Raw genomic sequence first — 16,714 nt, 5'->3', positions numbered from 1 at the left:
CCTAATTCTGGTTTTCTATGAAACTTCATGCAGAGGATATGCTGACCTCTCAAGCATGGAACCCATCACTCAAGTGACCTTTCAGACAGCTGGAAGCATTTATTTTGGAGTTGATCTAAACAGTGTCACTTTTTATGGTTTTCAACAATTCACCCATGTGTTCCCTTGATGAAATTATACTGGCCCTTTTAATTTTTTTTACCTAGTTACATTTGCCTATAAACCCAACATGAGTATAATGAGAGGGAAAATTGAGTTTGGGGGCCACAGATCCAATGAAGATGTGATGGAGACTTCAGCTGGTGTTCAAATTTAGTTTTCCTTTGGAACTCTCATTCTTTCTAGAACTTCTACTGCTTTCTAGAACTTTTAAAACTTCGTGCCAGTTCCTATATGCCTGGTTATGAAGTCCGTTCATGTAAAAAATTGTTTCTTCCTTTCTCGTTAGAGCAGAATGTGGTAGTCCTGGAAGGCAGAGATAGTAGAGAATAGATATCAATTTTAACAAAGTCTGCTTCAAAGAAAACTATGTGCTTACATGTACAGACTGTGTAGAAATAATTTAATTGGGAATATAGATTGAAAATCATGCTTCTAAGCGCAATAGTCATAACGAAATAAAAATACACGATGTGAACAGCAGAGACAATATGTATCTTTTTGTCTAAGCGAAGAGCTGACTGTGAATATATGATCCATATGAGACCAGCAATAACTCAGTGTGGTTACCGTTCTAACTAAATGAATATTAGAATGGCTTCAAGCAGCTTGACTCTAGGCATAGTTAGGCCTTCATCCAACCCATATTAAGTACTTTCTAAATATAGGCTCCTGTATCCTGTCCTCCCGGGAGAAATTTCTGTTCTAAGGTGCACCAAAGCTGATAAAAAGAAGGATGTGATGTGCAGCAAGTTTTGAAACTTTAAACAGTAAGCAAAAGGAAGTGAGAGAAACTAGGAATAGAAAAAAAGAGCTTCTCGGCCGGGCACTGTGGCTCAAGCCTGTAATCCCAGCACTTTGGGAGGCTGAGGCGGGCGGATCACGAGGTCAGGAGATCGAGACCATCCTGGCTAACACGGTGAAACCCCGTCTCTACTAAAAATACAAAAAATTAGCCGGGCGTAGTGGCGGGCGCCTGTAGTCCCAGCTACTCGGGAGGCTGAGGCAGGAGAATGGCGTGAACCCGGGAGGCGGAGCTTGCAGTGAGCCGAGATCGTGCCACTGCACTCTAGCCTGGGCGACAAAGTGAGACTCCGTCTCAAAAAACAAAAAAAAAAAAAAAGAGCTTCTCAACTTGGGATATACAGACATGGACTCCATTTCAATTACAAAAGGTTATAAGTAAGTCCCAAGATGGTACTAGAAAGCAAACTTTCTCTGCCATTGTCCTAGGCTATGTATCTGATTCTTACTGTACTTTTGTCATTATATTGCTCTGTCCTTTTGCATACTTTTCTACTCCATTGTGAGCCACCTCTTAGTAAGATGTTAAGGGCCTCCCCAAAAGCCTCTCCTGGAAGAGGCTCCTGTCAGGTAATATTTGGGAGCCAGTAATCAGGCTATTAATGGAGGATTTTTCCACTTTACATTTTGATCTCCTTTTTATTGTTCCTTCCTCATCTCTGCAGAGTTCATTTCACAAGTTATCCTCTATCTCTATGGTTAAGCCTTCATTCAACTCTTGAATTTATTCATTCATTTGTTAATCCATGCATCCATCAATCAACCAATTAATCAAATGTTTATTGAGTGCCAGTTGTATGTGAAGTATTGGACAAACAGAAACAGAACCCATACTCCTCCCTTAAGAAACTGCTAGACTAGGAGGAAAGGTTTCAAGTAAATGGATAAAATGGTGGAATAAAAATTTACATTAGGAGGCTACTGGAATACACAGGGGAAGAATGCTGGGCAGAATGTGGGAGAACAAGGTTAAGTCCTGCAGACTGTCCACAGTACCACTCCAGAGGGTGCCATTCACACAGGCCGTAATGTGAATCTCACTCCTCCACCCATGCCAGAGTCAAACAATGAGGGAGTCCTGGGGAAGATGCTATGGCAAGTTCACTAAAGGGAAGCCAAGTTGAACCTTTAAGGATGGCTAGAAATTATCTGGATGGGGGTCAGGCATTCTGGGCAAAGGAAACAGCATATGCAAGGGCATAAAATGAGAGAGAGCATGGTGTGTACCAGGACTAGTTGAGTAAAAGAAGAGTATAGGATGATGGGGAGGAGGATGGGGGAAGGCAGGTGGAGAGATTAACAGGGGTCAGATGGTGAGTGGCTCTCAGACACGGTCCTGAGCTGAGTAGCTAGTTACCCATCTGTGAAATCTAAAGGGTGTGAAGGAGGATCTTATCTTCCCCAAATCCTGTTCCATTTATTTATTTATTTATTTTTTTTGAGACCGAGTCTTGCTCTGTTGCCCAGGCTGGAGTGCAGTGGCGCAATCTTGGCTCACTGAAAACTCCGCCTCCCGGGTTCACGCCATTCTCCTGCCTCAGCCTCCCAAGTAGCTGGGACTACAAGCACCCACCACCACACCCAGCTAATTTTTTGTATTTTTTAGTAGAGACGGGGTTTCACGGTGTTAGCCAGGAGCATCTCGATCTCCTGACCTTGTGATCTGCCCGTCTCAGCCTCCCAGAGTGCTGGGATTACAGGCGTGAGCCACCGTGCCCGGCCCCATTTATTTCAATAGCAGTTCACTCATTCATATTAAGGATTTCTCCTCTTGCATAGTTCTATTTCTTAGAAGAGTGAGAATTTGGTTTTGTTTTGTTTTGTTTTTTGAGATGGAGTCTCACTCTGTCACCCAGGCTGGAGTGCAACAATGCGATCTCGGCTCACTGAAACCTCCTGGGTTCAAGTGATTCTCCTGCCTCAGCTTCCCGAGTAGCTGGGATTACAGGCGTGCACCACCACGCCTGGCTAATTTTTGTGTTTTTAGTAGAGATGGGGTTTCACCATGTTGGCCAGGCCAGTCTCCAACTCCTGACCTCAGGTGATCTTCCTGCCTCGGCCTCCTAAAGTGCTGGGATTACAGGCATGAGCCGCCTTGCCCAGCTGAGAGTTTGTTTTATCTGATACTTTTCCGCATGATTTTCTGGGGGAAGGGACTGCATAAACATAGGTAGCTGGGAGGTTTAGAAGGAGCTAAAAAAGGAGAAATATAATAGAAATAGAGGAGAACATGAAAAAAGTTTATAAACACCTTTTTTTTTAACAGAAGATTGAGCATTCTTTTCTGGACAGGTAATAAATATAATACTTCTTACCATTATTACTGTAGCTCTCATTTTAAAAGGCCTATAGGAAGCACTGTGCTGTGTGCTGCATTCCATGCCATTCTATTCTGTTTATATTTTAGAGTTTCATTCCTTACAGTGTTATAAGAGAGGTACAATTTTCTCCATTTGACAGGCGAGAGAATGGAAACTCAGACACATTCAGTAGCTTGCTCAGATCACACAGCTAGTGAGTGACTATATAAATAGCCACTTCCAAGCTTCCTAAGGCCTGTTGAGACATAGGCAATATCTTGGATGGGAAAGGGCAGGGAGTCAGGGAGCATCTCAGGCTGCTATTCGCCCAGTGATATATGCATTTATTTTTTATTAACTTGTTAATACAAGGTCTCACTCTGTCACCCAGGCTGGAGTACAGTGGCACAATCACAGCTCACTGTAGCCTTGACCTCCTGGGCTCAAGTGATTTTCCTGCCTCAGCTGCCTGAGTAGCTGAGATTACAGGCACATGCCACCATGCCTGGCTAATTTTTTAAAAATTTCTATTTTTAGTGGAGACAAGGTCTCACTGTGTTGGCTAGGCTGGTCTCAACCTCGGCTGGGCTCCAGTGATCCTCTGGCCTTGGCCATCCAAAGTGCTGGGATTACAGGTGTGAGCCACCACTCCTGTCCTCATGCATTTATTTTCTTAGATGTGTTTCCATTGCTTGGATTTTTTCTAGTTCATTCTAGTTTCCTACACACTGTGCTATACCAATTCTGTAGGGATTCTTGATAATCAAAAAGTGCAAAAAGGGATGATTTGCAAAGAGCACATTAAAGCTTGAAGATGCTGAGGGCAGGGTGGGGAAGCTGAAACTGTTAAAGAGGTTTAGAAACACGTTGCAGGTTCTTTTCTATGAAGACCTGAAACATACACACACACATACACACACAAACGCATGCATGCACACAGAATCACTATTTCTACTAACCTTTTTTCCTGTTGTCTTCAGATGTGAGAACAAAAGTAGGCACAGTATTACATCTTAGACAATACTGAATGCAAATTAGAATCTAGTAAATCCTCTGTTAAAAAAGCAGAGAATTTGAAGTGTGAAAAGAAACTCCCTTAAAACCTAAAGAGTGGCTAAGGACAATAAGAACTCATAGCAAGGGGTACTAAAAAATAGCCTTTTTGCTTATAACCAAACAGATTTCTCAGGTGGCAAAACAGTACAAAAATATGTCCATGGGTCAGAAATAGTAATGTAACTAAAGACAAGAAAGAGTAGCATGATGCATGGAACTCTAAAGATTCATTTCATGTATGTTGGATAAAGTAGTTGGTAATGGGTATGTCCGTGGTTACTCCTTGAGTAATTCTGACTTGTGGTGTGGATTTTCTGTGTCTCAGTAGCCTTAAACATAAAGAGAGGGCACAAATAAATCTGTTTTATCTCCAAATACATCACAGGTATTAACAACCATTGCCAAATCATTTGAGCTTCCAGGGAAAGGGTTCTGTCCAGGCAGATGGTATTATGATACAAAGTGCAGGATCTATTGTGAGTGAGAGGATTATGTCAGTTCATCAGTTTATGGTTTTAGATCCTGAGGACATATATTGATCAATTCTTCTAAAGAAATAGTATTGCTGTTAGTGTTTTGGTTTGTTCATCCAGCTTAGTGAGTATACTGTACAGGTTTTTCTGCTTGAGAAATCTGTCTCCTTCCTGGAAAACTCAAAGCCAAAAGCCCACTGAAAAGAAAAAAAAAAGAGAGAATACTGCAGAAGCAGAAACCTCTGGAAAGTTCTCTCAGTTTTACAAGATTAAAAAAAAAATCCTTTTTAACAGACCAGTTAGTGTATCAGTAAAATAGAAAGTTGCATGTGTAACACTTGTCATTTTCCTAGCAGCTTCACCACAGCCACAGACACTGATGACACATTAACTTGTCATCCATTAAATACAAATCCCTCTAAATAGACACACTCAACTGGAACACTTGAAAGACTTTTTCCCCAGGGGCCTTACTGTATTTCAGATTACCTCATTCACAGAACTCTTCAGTAACTATCCACCTTCATCTTTCAGGAAGTTAGTGGGGCAGAATTTTCAATTTAAGAAGCACATATTTCTCCTAGAAACTGCATGGTAGATTGTCTGTTATTCTGAATAATTTATTTCAAGAAACCCACAGAATTGCTGAAATTTTTTTATACAGCCAGAGGTAACGCCTAGGAGCGGGTGGGTAGTGTGTCTCTGGTGAACTGTGCATTGTTTGGGATGCCAGCTTCATGTCCATCTTCATGGTTCAGGCAGTGTGATGGTTAATTTCATGTGTTAACTTGACTGGGCTAAGGGGTGCCCAGATAGCTGCTGAAACATTACTTCTGGGTGTGTCTGTGAGGGTGTTTCTGGCAAAGATTAGCATTTGAATTGATAGGCTGAGTAAGGAAGACTGCCCTCACCAATGTAAGTGAGCATCACCTAATTCACTGAAGGCCTAAATAGGACAAAAACTTAGAGGAAGGGCTAATTTGCTCTCTCTGCTTGAGCTGTGACATGCATCTCCTCCTGAGCTCAGACATCAGTGCTTCTGGTTCTCAAGCCTTTGGGCTCAGACTGCGATTTACAACATTGGCTCCCCTGATTCTCAAGTTTTTGGGTTTGGACTGAAACTATTCCACTGGTTTCTTCTTGGGCCTTCAGCCTGCAGAGAGCAGATCATGGGACTTCTCAGCCCTCATAATCTCATGAGACAATCCCTCATAATAAATCTCTTTCTCTATATCTAACTATATCCTATTGGTTCTGTTTCTCTGGAGAATCCTAACTATAGGCAAGTACAAGTCGACACTGATTTCCTATGTCTTGGTTGCCAGTTACACCGAATTGGCTTGGCAATCATTTGAGCTTCCCTTCACCATGGGCAAGGTTGCAGGAGCCTCACCAAGCAGCTTGCTTCCATTCTCTGGTGTCTCAAGGAATGTCTCCAGTTTCTTATTTCCTTTGCATTTCCAAATCTACTTCATTTGTTCATGAAGGATGCACTGAACACTACTAGGTGCCAGGCAGTGAGCTGGTAAGACATCTGAAATATGTTGAAAACAAATCTACAAATGAAGTAGATTTGGAAATGCAAAGGGAATGCAAATGTCTCCTGTCTCTTACTTTCTAGGAGAGGCAGAAGATAAACAAATGCAAAAACAGTTTCAGGTAGTGGTAAGTGGGGTAATCTGATAGAGACTAAACAAAGGTGGGATGGGGGAGAAGGGCTACCTTAAATTAATCACTCTCTAAGGACGTGACATCTGAGATGAGAACAGAATGACTTGCTATCTCTGGTTCAGTCTTTGAATCTTTTACTAAGTTTTTGTCTCCTTTGCTTGGCTTTTTTTGATTCATGCTATATTACGAGCATCTTTTTGGTTTTTGACCTCTACCCCTACTGTTTTTTTGGCTCTTGCTATCTTTGTGTTTCCCAGCTGTGGCCATTCTGCCCACTCCTGCAAACTCTTCCAGCCTCCAGAGCCACAGGTTATCTACTGTATTAGTTTGCTAGAGCTACAGTAACAAAGCACAAATGCTCCTCTATTTATGATTGGGTTACATCCCAATAAAAACATTGTAGATTGAAAATATCCTAAGTTGAAAATTCATTTAATACACTTAACCTACCAAACATCATAGATTAGCCGAGCCTAACTTAAACGTGCTGCCTGGTTGGACAAAATTATCTAACACAAAGCCTATTTCTTAATAAAGTGTTGAATAACTCACATAATTTATTGAATGCTGTACATTACTTGAAATCATGATGGTTTGACAGCATGGTAATGTCAAAAAATCCTAAGTCGGCTCATCAAAGTGGAGAACTGTCTGTACTTTGCTCTGCAAGACTTCACTCCTTTACATTTTAATTTTCCTGATTTGAGCAAGTAATTTCTTGGGTTTCGGTAAACCAACTTTCAAAGGGTGAAAAATTTGTAATTAGCATTCAAAGAAGAATGAAGCACGAGTGTGAAAAGGGATGCAAAATTTGCTTTATTTTTAGATGAAAAAAAAGAATAGCCAGTTGAGATTCTTTTCCTAAGACCATGTGAAGAATATATCATAGTTTAAAGCGATTCCTTGTTCCTGCCACCTTCTTTTCTCTGATCCCTTTAAAAACTCAGATTAGTTGAGAAACTCAAGCTGGGATTGAGGCACATTTCCCAAACCAGCAGTTCCTGATGTACTGGCTTGGTTTTGGAGGATACAAACAATTCTCCTGTCTCACTGCAAACTACTACTACATCTTATACTATCTCAAACTACTACTCAGAATAACTTCTGTTAAAATTGACTCTGAATAACTTCTGTTAAAATATTTACAGATCACATATGGCATACACAAGTGGCTTTAACATAGAGATTTGCATAGTAACTTTAAAAACATGGTGAAGAAAGATAAAGCAGTTGAAAAAAAATAAACCCAACATTAACCAGCTAAAAGGGAGGCAAGACAGGAAAAGAAAGAGCGCGCGCAAGAGAGACAGAGAGAAAGGGTTAACTATTTGTGCTATGAAATGGTCTTGAAATGAGTGAGGAGCTGGCTGTACAGTACATCATGATATTGAAAAGGGGAAAAGAGACCCTTTCTGAAAAATGTTTTGATCTCAAATGACTTTCCTTGGAGATGGCATATGAGTGAAATCAAAGTATCTTCATTCTGTGGGGAAAAACAGAAACTCAGATTGTAACAGAACTAATTGATAAACAGGCCCCAAGGGCCAGAGATTCTAGTTGGCTGCATTAGTTTGGCATATGGTTATTGTGATACCCAACTCCTCCCTTTTTTCTCACTCTTCTAATTATGCTGTAAATAAGCACAGGAGAGGAAGACATAAAACACTATTAGCACTAGATAACGGTCCTTGAAGGAAGAATTTCATAAACCATTATGCTATCCAGTTTGCTAACTTATTATCTCTCCAAATCACAGAGGGCTGACTCTCTCTCCTAGCCTTTCTTTTAAGTCAGCCTCCTTGGCTATTTAAGGAAATCTACCCATAGATGTTGAAATCTCTGAACGCTCATAGGAATAAGTGTTCTGACTCCTCTGCCTCAGATAGACAAAGAGCTAATTTGTTCCTTTTAAAAATTTAACTATGAATCTTTTCCAAGAGACCCCATAATTGAACTTACCTAACTCACTCATTTGCGATGAGGCAGTGGTGTAAAGCAAAAGGTAATATTCATCATGACTTGGCAGTTGAAATCATTTCCCTCCCAAATCTGGAAGAAATGATTTGAACCTTTCTCTTTTTTAGTTCAATATACCTTGACATTTATTGAAAAGGTCTTTATAAATCCCTGCCTTGGGAAGAATGGGGCCGACCTGAAAGAGGAGTGGTTGGGATGAGGATGTCTTTGTGTGTGTGGGCCTAGGGCTCTTGCTATTCTGAAAGCCACACTTTATTTCACTGAGGAGAAAGTACACTTCAAATTAGAAGGGAAGATTACAGCTTTCTTCAAATCAATGTGTTGCCCTAGTTCTAGAATTCAGAGAATTTTTTAACATCACTACAATCCTCTCAGGGAAAAATGAAAATGAGGATATTTCATTATTTTAAATAAATGCTTGGCTTCCTTTACAGTGATGGATATTGTGTCTTGACTGCCTTATATAAGACACATTTTTAAGGCTAGGCAGAGCAATCACTTATTTAATCATTAGAGCCTAGAAGCCTGGCAATGTGATTGGGCTTCGGGTGGGGCTTCTCCACTGGGAAAGGAAATGCCAGTATTTTTTATTAGAAATGTGGAAGAGGATGAGAGGAAAGACATCCTACTAATATAAACAGCAGCTGGGAGAATTTAAAAATGATGAACTATGTGATAACAAAAAGAGTATTCATTTGGCCCATTATTTTGGGGGAGGCTGATATTAATGGATATTCTTAGAAACCAGAAAGCTGTTAGTGTATTCACTAACTAAAATTTACAAATTCTAGGGAGGTATTTCTCAGCTCACCGCAGAGAGGTAGTATTATTTTAGATCATATTTCAAAGAATGATATTGGTACTATGCAGCGACTGATAATACATGGAACAGACTTGGCGATTTTTCTTTTTTCTTTTCTTTTCAATTGTTCCTTTATATAATATCGATTTATTGGAATCCATAATAGCCAAACATAATTTTATGTAGCTGCTGTCAGTGGAAATTATTTTGGAGGCAGTCAGCCTTATGGCATTGGAAGACCCAGATTCAAGTTCTAGATTTTGAGTCATCAGCTCTGAAGCCTGTGCAACTCTATGCCTTTGTTTCCTCATCTATAAAATGAGAATGATAATGTCTGGCCAGACTTTGCCAGTAAGGATCACTGTAAAGATCAAATGAGATAACGTATTTGAAAATACTATATAAGTCAAATGGTGCTACATGAACATAAAGTATTATCATTATTAATGTAAACATGATAAATAAAGACAAATTCAGAGAGGATTGCCTGTAAGATGTTTCATAAGGAATGATCAGTCAATGCATCTTGACTAATTCGTGCAAAAGCAGTTTTTTTTTTTTTTTTTTTTACTTCGCTGTTGTTCAAAAGAAAAACAAAAACTTGGCACCTCCAGTTGACTGTTTTCATAAGAAGCTTTCAATTTTACTTGACAGAGCCTATATTAAAAAGTCTTGCACTGTTGTAAAAAAAATGGGGAGGACATATACAAGTTAGAGGAAATGTCATTATGACTATTGTCATTACTAGCACTAATGTGACATAGAATTATGTTTTCTCAAATATAACTTTAGGATATTAAAAATCTACCAGATTTAAATAGCCTTCCGAATAATATTTACATAGCCATAATTAACATTCTGTGTGTATGAAAACAGCCTGAAATGGCTATACCACGATTATTTTACAGAGGTTTAAGACAAAGCCACTATAAAATATAACTTTGTGATTTTGTGATTATTTTTTCCTCATAGGCTTGTCAAGGTTGTAATGAAACTTAATCCGAAGTGTAATCTTGCCAAGAGAATCATCATTTAATCACTTAATGGAGGGACTTACCAATTTTCAGCACTAGAATCAGATTTATAAATTGTTCTAGAAATGCACCCAAAGGAATGCCTGGGTGACAATGACAGATAGTTTTATTTGGCAGAGTAGCTTTTTAACCAAGCCTTTTTGTTTCTGAAATCTGTGGTTATGTGTACAATTTTCCTAAATTAGTACTTACTGGCCAATCAGATGAAAATGCTGTGCTTTGTTTTGTTCCCATGCTCAGTCATTTATGCTGGCTCTCCACAGTCCTCCCCGCTGCCAATCTCCAGCATTGCTTGGATTCACAAGCTACACACCAAACATTTGCTCAGCTTCACTCTCACTGGATACCATTTTATGCTTGAGATTTCTATTTCTAGGCATTCTCCTCTTTTACAATTTCCTTTTGGCTAATGATTCTTACTGCCCCTGTGGCTAGAGACAGCCTGCCAGTTTTCATCCTACTGGTGCCTTGAACTCTTCGCCACAGTCTATTCACATTGCTCTTGAAACTCTTTCAGGCTACGTTGGACTCTTCTCATTTGGACTCTGTGAAGAGGGATTACAATCTTAATCTCTCCCAAGGCCTTTGCTTTTCAAAGCAAAGGAACTCCTGTTCCTTTATCACTTCTCTATGCTCTCTTCCCCACTGCATCAATTCCCATTACTATCCATCATCTGTATTTTTACTCTTGAGCCTTAAAATATTCTGGGGTTAAGGTCTCATAATCAAAGAAACTTGAAGGTAAGTTGGTCTGCTGGACAAAGCACAGGGTTGTCAGTCAACAGAAAACTGGTGGTAGCTCTGCTATAAAACCATAAAACCTCTTTGGAAATGTTTTCCCCTTAAAAATATCTCTTAGTTTCAAAATTGCATTATTCCTCATGGATCAGAAACTCTGTCACTAGTACATGCTTTCTCAGCCCCCTTAATGAAGGACTCTTATATTCTGTGTTTTTAGTCTCTCCATTTCCATTGGCTCCTGTTTTGTCTCTAGAAGTGCTTGTCTTCCTTTGCTTAGAAAAATAACAAGAACAGCAAAACCTTCCCTTGACCCTGGCATCACTGCCAATTACTGTCATGCTTTCCTCCTAGGTTTCATAGCTAGGGGCCTTAACTGGGTACTCTCTCCTGCTTTTTCCCATTTCCTTACCAATTTAACTCCTACAGTAGATCAACATGGCACTTGATGCTATTCTCAGTAAAGCGTACAACTTTCCCAGTCCAAGCTTTCCTGGTCTCAGCTGCTTTGGACACTCTGAGTCACTCTTTTCTTTCACTCCCACTTTGGATTCCTTCCGATTGCACCCTCATGTCCCTCTGCTCACTTTGCTGGTGGTCCTATGTGTTTTCTTCTCTTCACACCTCCTCAGCCTGCTTTTTGCAGCCTCCAAACCAGTGCTCATCCCTCCTTCCAGTCTCATCAGCATGGAGTACTCATGCTCTTGAGAACAAGACTTCTGCTATTGACTCTCCAACTATGTTCACCAGCAAGGTGGATCAGAGACCAATGCACTTTATAGCCCTGCGCATTTTCAGCACTGCTTTCTTTCTCTCTTAAATGGTATAAATGTAAGTTTATACCAAAGGAAGGAGAAGTTTGCCTTCCTTCTGCTTTTTGCTCTTGTTTTTCTTAAATAGAAAACATATTTTAGAACATGAGTGTTTTGAGTTAAATTTCTTGGGATATTTGTATCATAGACAAACTTAGTAGGCATATAAGACAGGTTTTGCTAATGACAACAAAAGGTCAAAAAACAATTCTGTAGTTTTTGTTCATCAACATAGATGTGAGTTTTATTTTTCTTTATATTTTAGATGTCAGCTTGTTTCTGAAATTGTTAAAATGTTGTAAAGTCCCATTCAAAGGATGTTTTTACTTGACCCTTTAGAGATGACTTTCCATGAAATTCTGAGGCTATTTTTTTGTTGTTGTTTAAAGACTATTAAAGAAACGACATTTTAATAGTCATTTCTTCAGTAAGTTCTGAACAGATGGTATAGGTGATTTTTCTAAGAAATTCCAAGCTATTTGCTTTCCCTTTCCCTTAGTACATAATTTGAAAGTCCATCAGACAGTTTGAAAGTTTGGTAGAAGTAGAATTTAGGGAAGGTCTCTAAGTATGACTGCAAACAGGTCAGCTGTGAAAGGAAATAGTCCTTGTTTTAAACACATGAAACCATACAAACTATCAGAAATCAAAGGAAAAATATCTCACTTGCCGTTCTCTATATCTGTACACTCATAAGGTAACCATTTTCATAGCTGGATAGATTACTACAGCACATATTTTTAAAGATTTGTTAAATCAATGTTGTGACATTTAGTAATTACTTCTTTTAAAGTAATGTTAAACAGTAACTTCTATTTAATCAATACCTTCTGTATGTGACACTCTATAAAGTGCTTCACAAATAATGTATACAATCTCACTCATAATTACTTCTACTAAGAAGTAGGCATGGTTCCCATTTTACAGAAGAGAAAACTGAGGCCCGGAAAGATTAAGCAACTTGCCCCAGCTTTACATAGCTAATGAGTGATTAAACCTGGTTGAACACTAGTCTATCAAACTGTAATATGTAGGTCCATATACCATATTCTGCGTTTCACTTTTTACATGGTCATCACAATCAAATTTATTTTCTTATTTCCTTTAATTATCCATGAATTAATGTGACAGGTAGGGAAAATGTAGTCCAGCGCTGTGCATTTCACCTTGGCTTAAGGGTTCATCTAGCTCTGAGCTTCTCAGTTTCACAGTGTAGGTGTGCTAGTATTTTTAAATGAAAACTGGACAGAGGATGAAGAATTCATCCCCATTCACTGGGCTACTTCCTTAACAATATCAAGATATCTACAAAGCCAAATCAGTAATGACACTTGCAGTTCATGCAATCCTAGGTTAAAAGGCAACAGTTGCTCTTAAGGTATATTTCAATTAAGCTCTGAGAGACAGGTGACCTGCTCATCTCTACTACAATGAGGCACTCATTTTATCTTGGGAAGAACCTAAGAGATGGCATCAGAAGGCTCTGCCCCTTACTAGCGATGTGACTATGGTCAATAAATTCTCCACTTATGGCCGATTTGGCAGTTTAGCCAACTCATCTCCTGTTCCAATTCCCCTTTAGCTTTTCTTCCTGGAAATGGGCCAGTTGTAAAAGAAACTGACATCCATAATGAAGTCTCCCAGGCTCCTTTACAACTAGGATAAAAGTAAATGACCTAGTTTCCACCCATCAGATACCTCTGGGCGAGACACAGATGGAGAAGTGAGCAGCATGAGATGGCAGCTGTTTTCTGGTTATTTGGATGTTCCAGAAAACACATGGAGTGACAAAGGTCCCTGGTTCTACTGAAGCAGCTATGATAGAATTTGTAGCCTCCAAATGTGAACATCACAGTTGTGAGTAAAGGCAATAGAAGCAATAATGTGTCCACTAAAACAACTCCAAAGAATTATCAGGTACTTTTTGGGCTGCATTGTTCATGGCCATGTTGTTCTGGCTGGTTAGTTAATAAATCCAGATCAAGCCCTTCAAGAGAGTCCATGAGCTCCTTGACACTTTTTGATAAGTCCCTTTCTCCTTAGCCTGGTTGAATAGATTGCCCTGTTTACAACCCTTAGCCACACACCATTGTCTCTATTTCCTTAAGTATAAAATGAGATGAAGATAATCTAATTTACAGGCTGGCTGTGAGGTAAATAATAAACTTTAATATGGTACAGAGTTTAATTTTGGCTATTATTAATTGCTGGTCATTTTGGCATTGTCCAAGAGAAATATCAACCACCATAAACTAAATAAATCAATCCCTACTGTGCTCATCTTGGAAAATGCTACTTAGCATTGTCCATGTGAGGAGCAGCACTTTGAATTGAAGATTATATCTGAAAACCCTATTTCTCTTTTCATGTTGTCTAAAAATGGCATGTGTCTTTTGACTGGATGTCACATGGCCCTCTTGTGAACTTGTCCTGGATGACAACTGATTACCTCTCTCAGGTAACACTTGCACACCCTCCCCCTAGGTGAATTAACTGAAAACCACAGAATCTTCATTTTAAAGTAGGCCACCATAAATGTACTCTCAAAGATTGCTGAGAATTTATTTGGTTCATTTATTGCGATGTGTTAATTTTTATTTATAATTACATGTGCCAACATACATGTGCCAGTTGGTGAGTCTGGAGACATGCTGACACCTTATTATTCTCTTTCCATTTTTTGGTACTGAAAACCACTATGCTTTTGTTTGCATTTATTAATTCATCATATTTGATAATCCCACTATTAATATTTATTAACATTATAATAAATATACAAATGAAAATGCAAATTTCCTACCTTTAAGGAGCTTCAAGTTATATTAACTATAATCTATATGGGAAAAAATAAGGAATCATGAATGGTACCACTTGTATGATACTACAGTTGAAATAGTTAATTATTGATAAGGATAATTGTGTTAGATTCATGGAAGAGACAATATTTGACTTGATTCTCAAATTAAAAAAACAGAGAACTCTCAATAGGAGAAAAATCGATTGTGGGGGAGAGACATTCAATGGTAAGGTAAGAACATTTGCAGAGACACAAAGGTGTTAAATTATTTGATTTATTTCTAGAGCAGGGAGCTGAGTATTTGATTTATTTCTAGAGTACGAGAGAATGCTGGATTCATGGTAGAATAAAGTTGAAATTGACAATGCGAAGGGAGGTTTTGATCATCTGAATATTTTTTCCTCCACCATACCTACATCATTTTTTCCTTCAGTAATCCTTTGTAGCTTTACAATTGATTGTATTTTAGGTTGGTTGTTTCCTTACATCAAATGGGAAAATAACTCAATTAATAGGTTAATTTTTCAATTGCTTTGAACTGTGACTCTTTGATAAACTTTAACCTCTGTAAGGGCAAAGATTTAATCTAGTTTTATCATTATTTTTGTCACTCTCATTACTATTTCTATCCTTATCATTTTTGCCTTTGCATACTAGCACAGTGCAAGAAACATTGTTGAGGAAGAAATAATCTGAGTAAATGGCTTCCAGATAGCCATAAACAGCAATTCATCATCCAGTATTAGCTTCAACAAGAGTCCTTTGCTGAGATATCATAGAAAAGTGGACTATATTCTAGAGTAAGTTTTTATGTGATGTGCTGGAAAGGTGTATCAAAAGATGTTTTATATTCATATTTTGAGTATACAGTATCTTTTCCCATGCCTAGCCCTTTTCACTGTGCCATTCAAGGCAAATTTCTGCCTCTGATTTAATTCTTGAACTCATATAACTTCATTATGTTTGTAGATTAAAAATAAATTTTCCAATAAAATAAAATTTCCTGTGTTTAGGAAAATAATCCTAGTGGAAGATGATAAGCACGTGCACACACACACACACACACACACACACACACACACACACCCCATCATGAATGAAAGAGACAGTTGGGAAACCTAATAGAAAATCTGAATCTTTTCTGTGATGAATGGTTGTCAACTGCCAAATCCTTGAATTATTCTTTCTTAAATGTCTTTCTGAGCTGATTTTTAATAAATTTCTGATTTGCTGTTGTGGTAGGTCATTTGTGATTATATCCATCTTATCCAGTAAGAGCAGTAATGTGTAAATTGCGTCTCTAAGAAGTGATAAAGTGCTGCAAATGGTGCTTTTCACCTTGGATGACCATAGCCACAGTCATTATTTGCAATAGCTGCTGTGCTGTCTTCTCTGAAATCTCCTAACAAGATGCTTCACCTCATGTCACACCCAAGCTACTGATAAGAATATATACATTGAAAAGTTTGCAGACAACATAACTTCACTGCCAAATTGCCCTTCCAAGAAGTTATCAGCAGAGCTATTGGTAAGTTGGTTTTAATATGCTTGAAAATTCTTTACATAGGCTGAATTGCATTTTCGGGTAATAGGAGCAGGGTGAAGAATAACCGTCCAGCAACTGGAAAGTTTTCAAGGCATGATGCACAACAGCAATAATGTGCTCCGTGTCTCCCCAGGCACATGTCAGTCTCAGAAGACTAGTAGAGAAGTGCCAATGTTTCTGGTTCCCCGAGGAACTCTAGGCGATGGTTCCCGGAACAATTGTCAGAAATCAGGATTATTATTTATCTTCTGCTTGGGCTGGAGAGCTAAGCACATAAGTAAATGCTCAATAGAAGTAAAACATTCATGGAGTTCTAAAAGAAGTTTTTCTAGTGCTGGCTTATAGCTAGAGTGTATTCCAATATCCTTATTACTTTGGGTAGTGAGGTGCTAATGGGTAGAAACAACGAGTTAAACAATGTTCATCAGATTTATTTATGGAAAGACTGCTTAGAGCCTTTAATATGATCCATTCCTTTGAGAAACTCAAGACGGAGACATAACATGGCTCACAGATTTTTGTTTTTACTCACAGCTTCTTGAGAA

General features: G+C 38.7%; 1 protein-coding gene across 4 annotated transcripts in view; it reads right to left on the bottom strand.

The window, feature by feature from the left end:
- B3GALT1 (beta-1,3-galactosyltransferase 1) overlaps positions 1–16,714 on the bottom strand; it is a 371,348-nt gene that overhangs the window by 6,894 nt on the left and 347,740 nt on the right. The window lies entirely within an intron of this gene.

Source organism: Pongo abelii, chromosome 11 (genome assembly GCF_028885655.2).
Source record: "Pongo abelii isolate AG06213 chromosome 11, NHGRI_mPonAbe1-v2.0_pri, whole genome shotgun sequence".
NCBI lineage: Eukaryota > Metazoa > Chordata > Mammalia > Primates > Hominidae > Pongo > Pongo abelii.
This window is presented reverse-complemented; position numbering and strand designations above follow the sequence as displayed.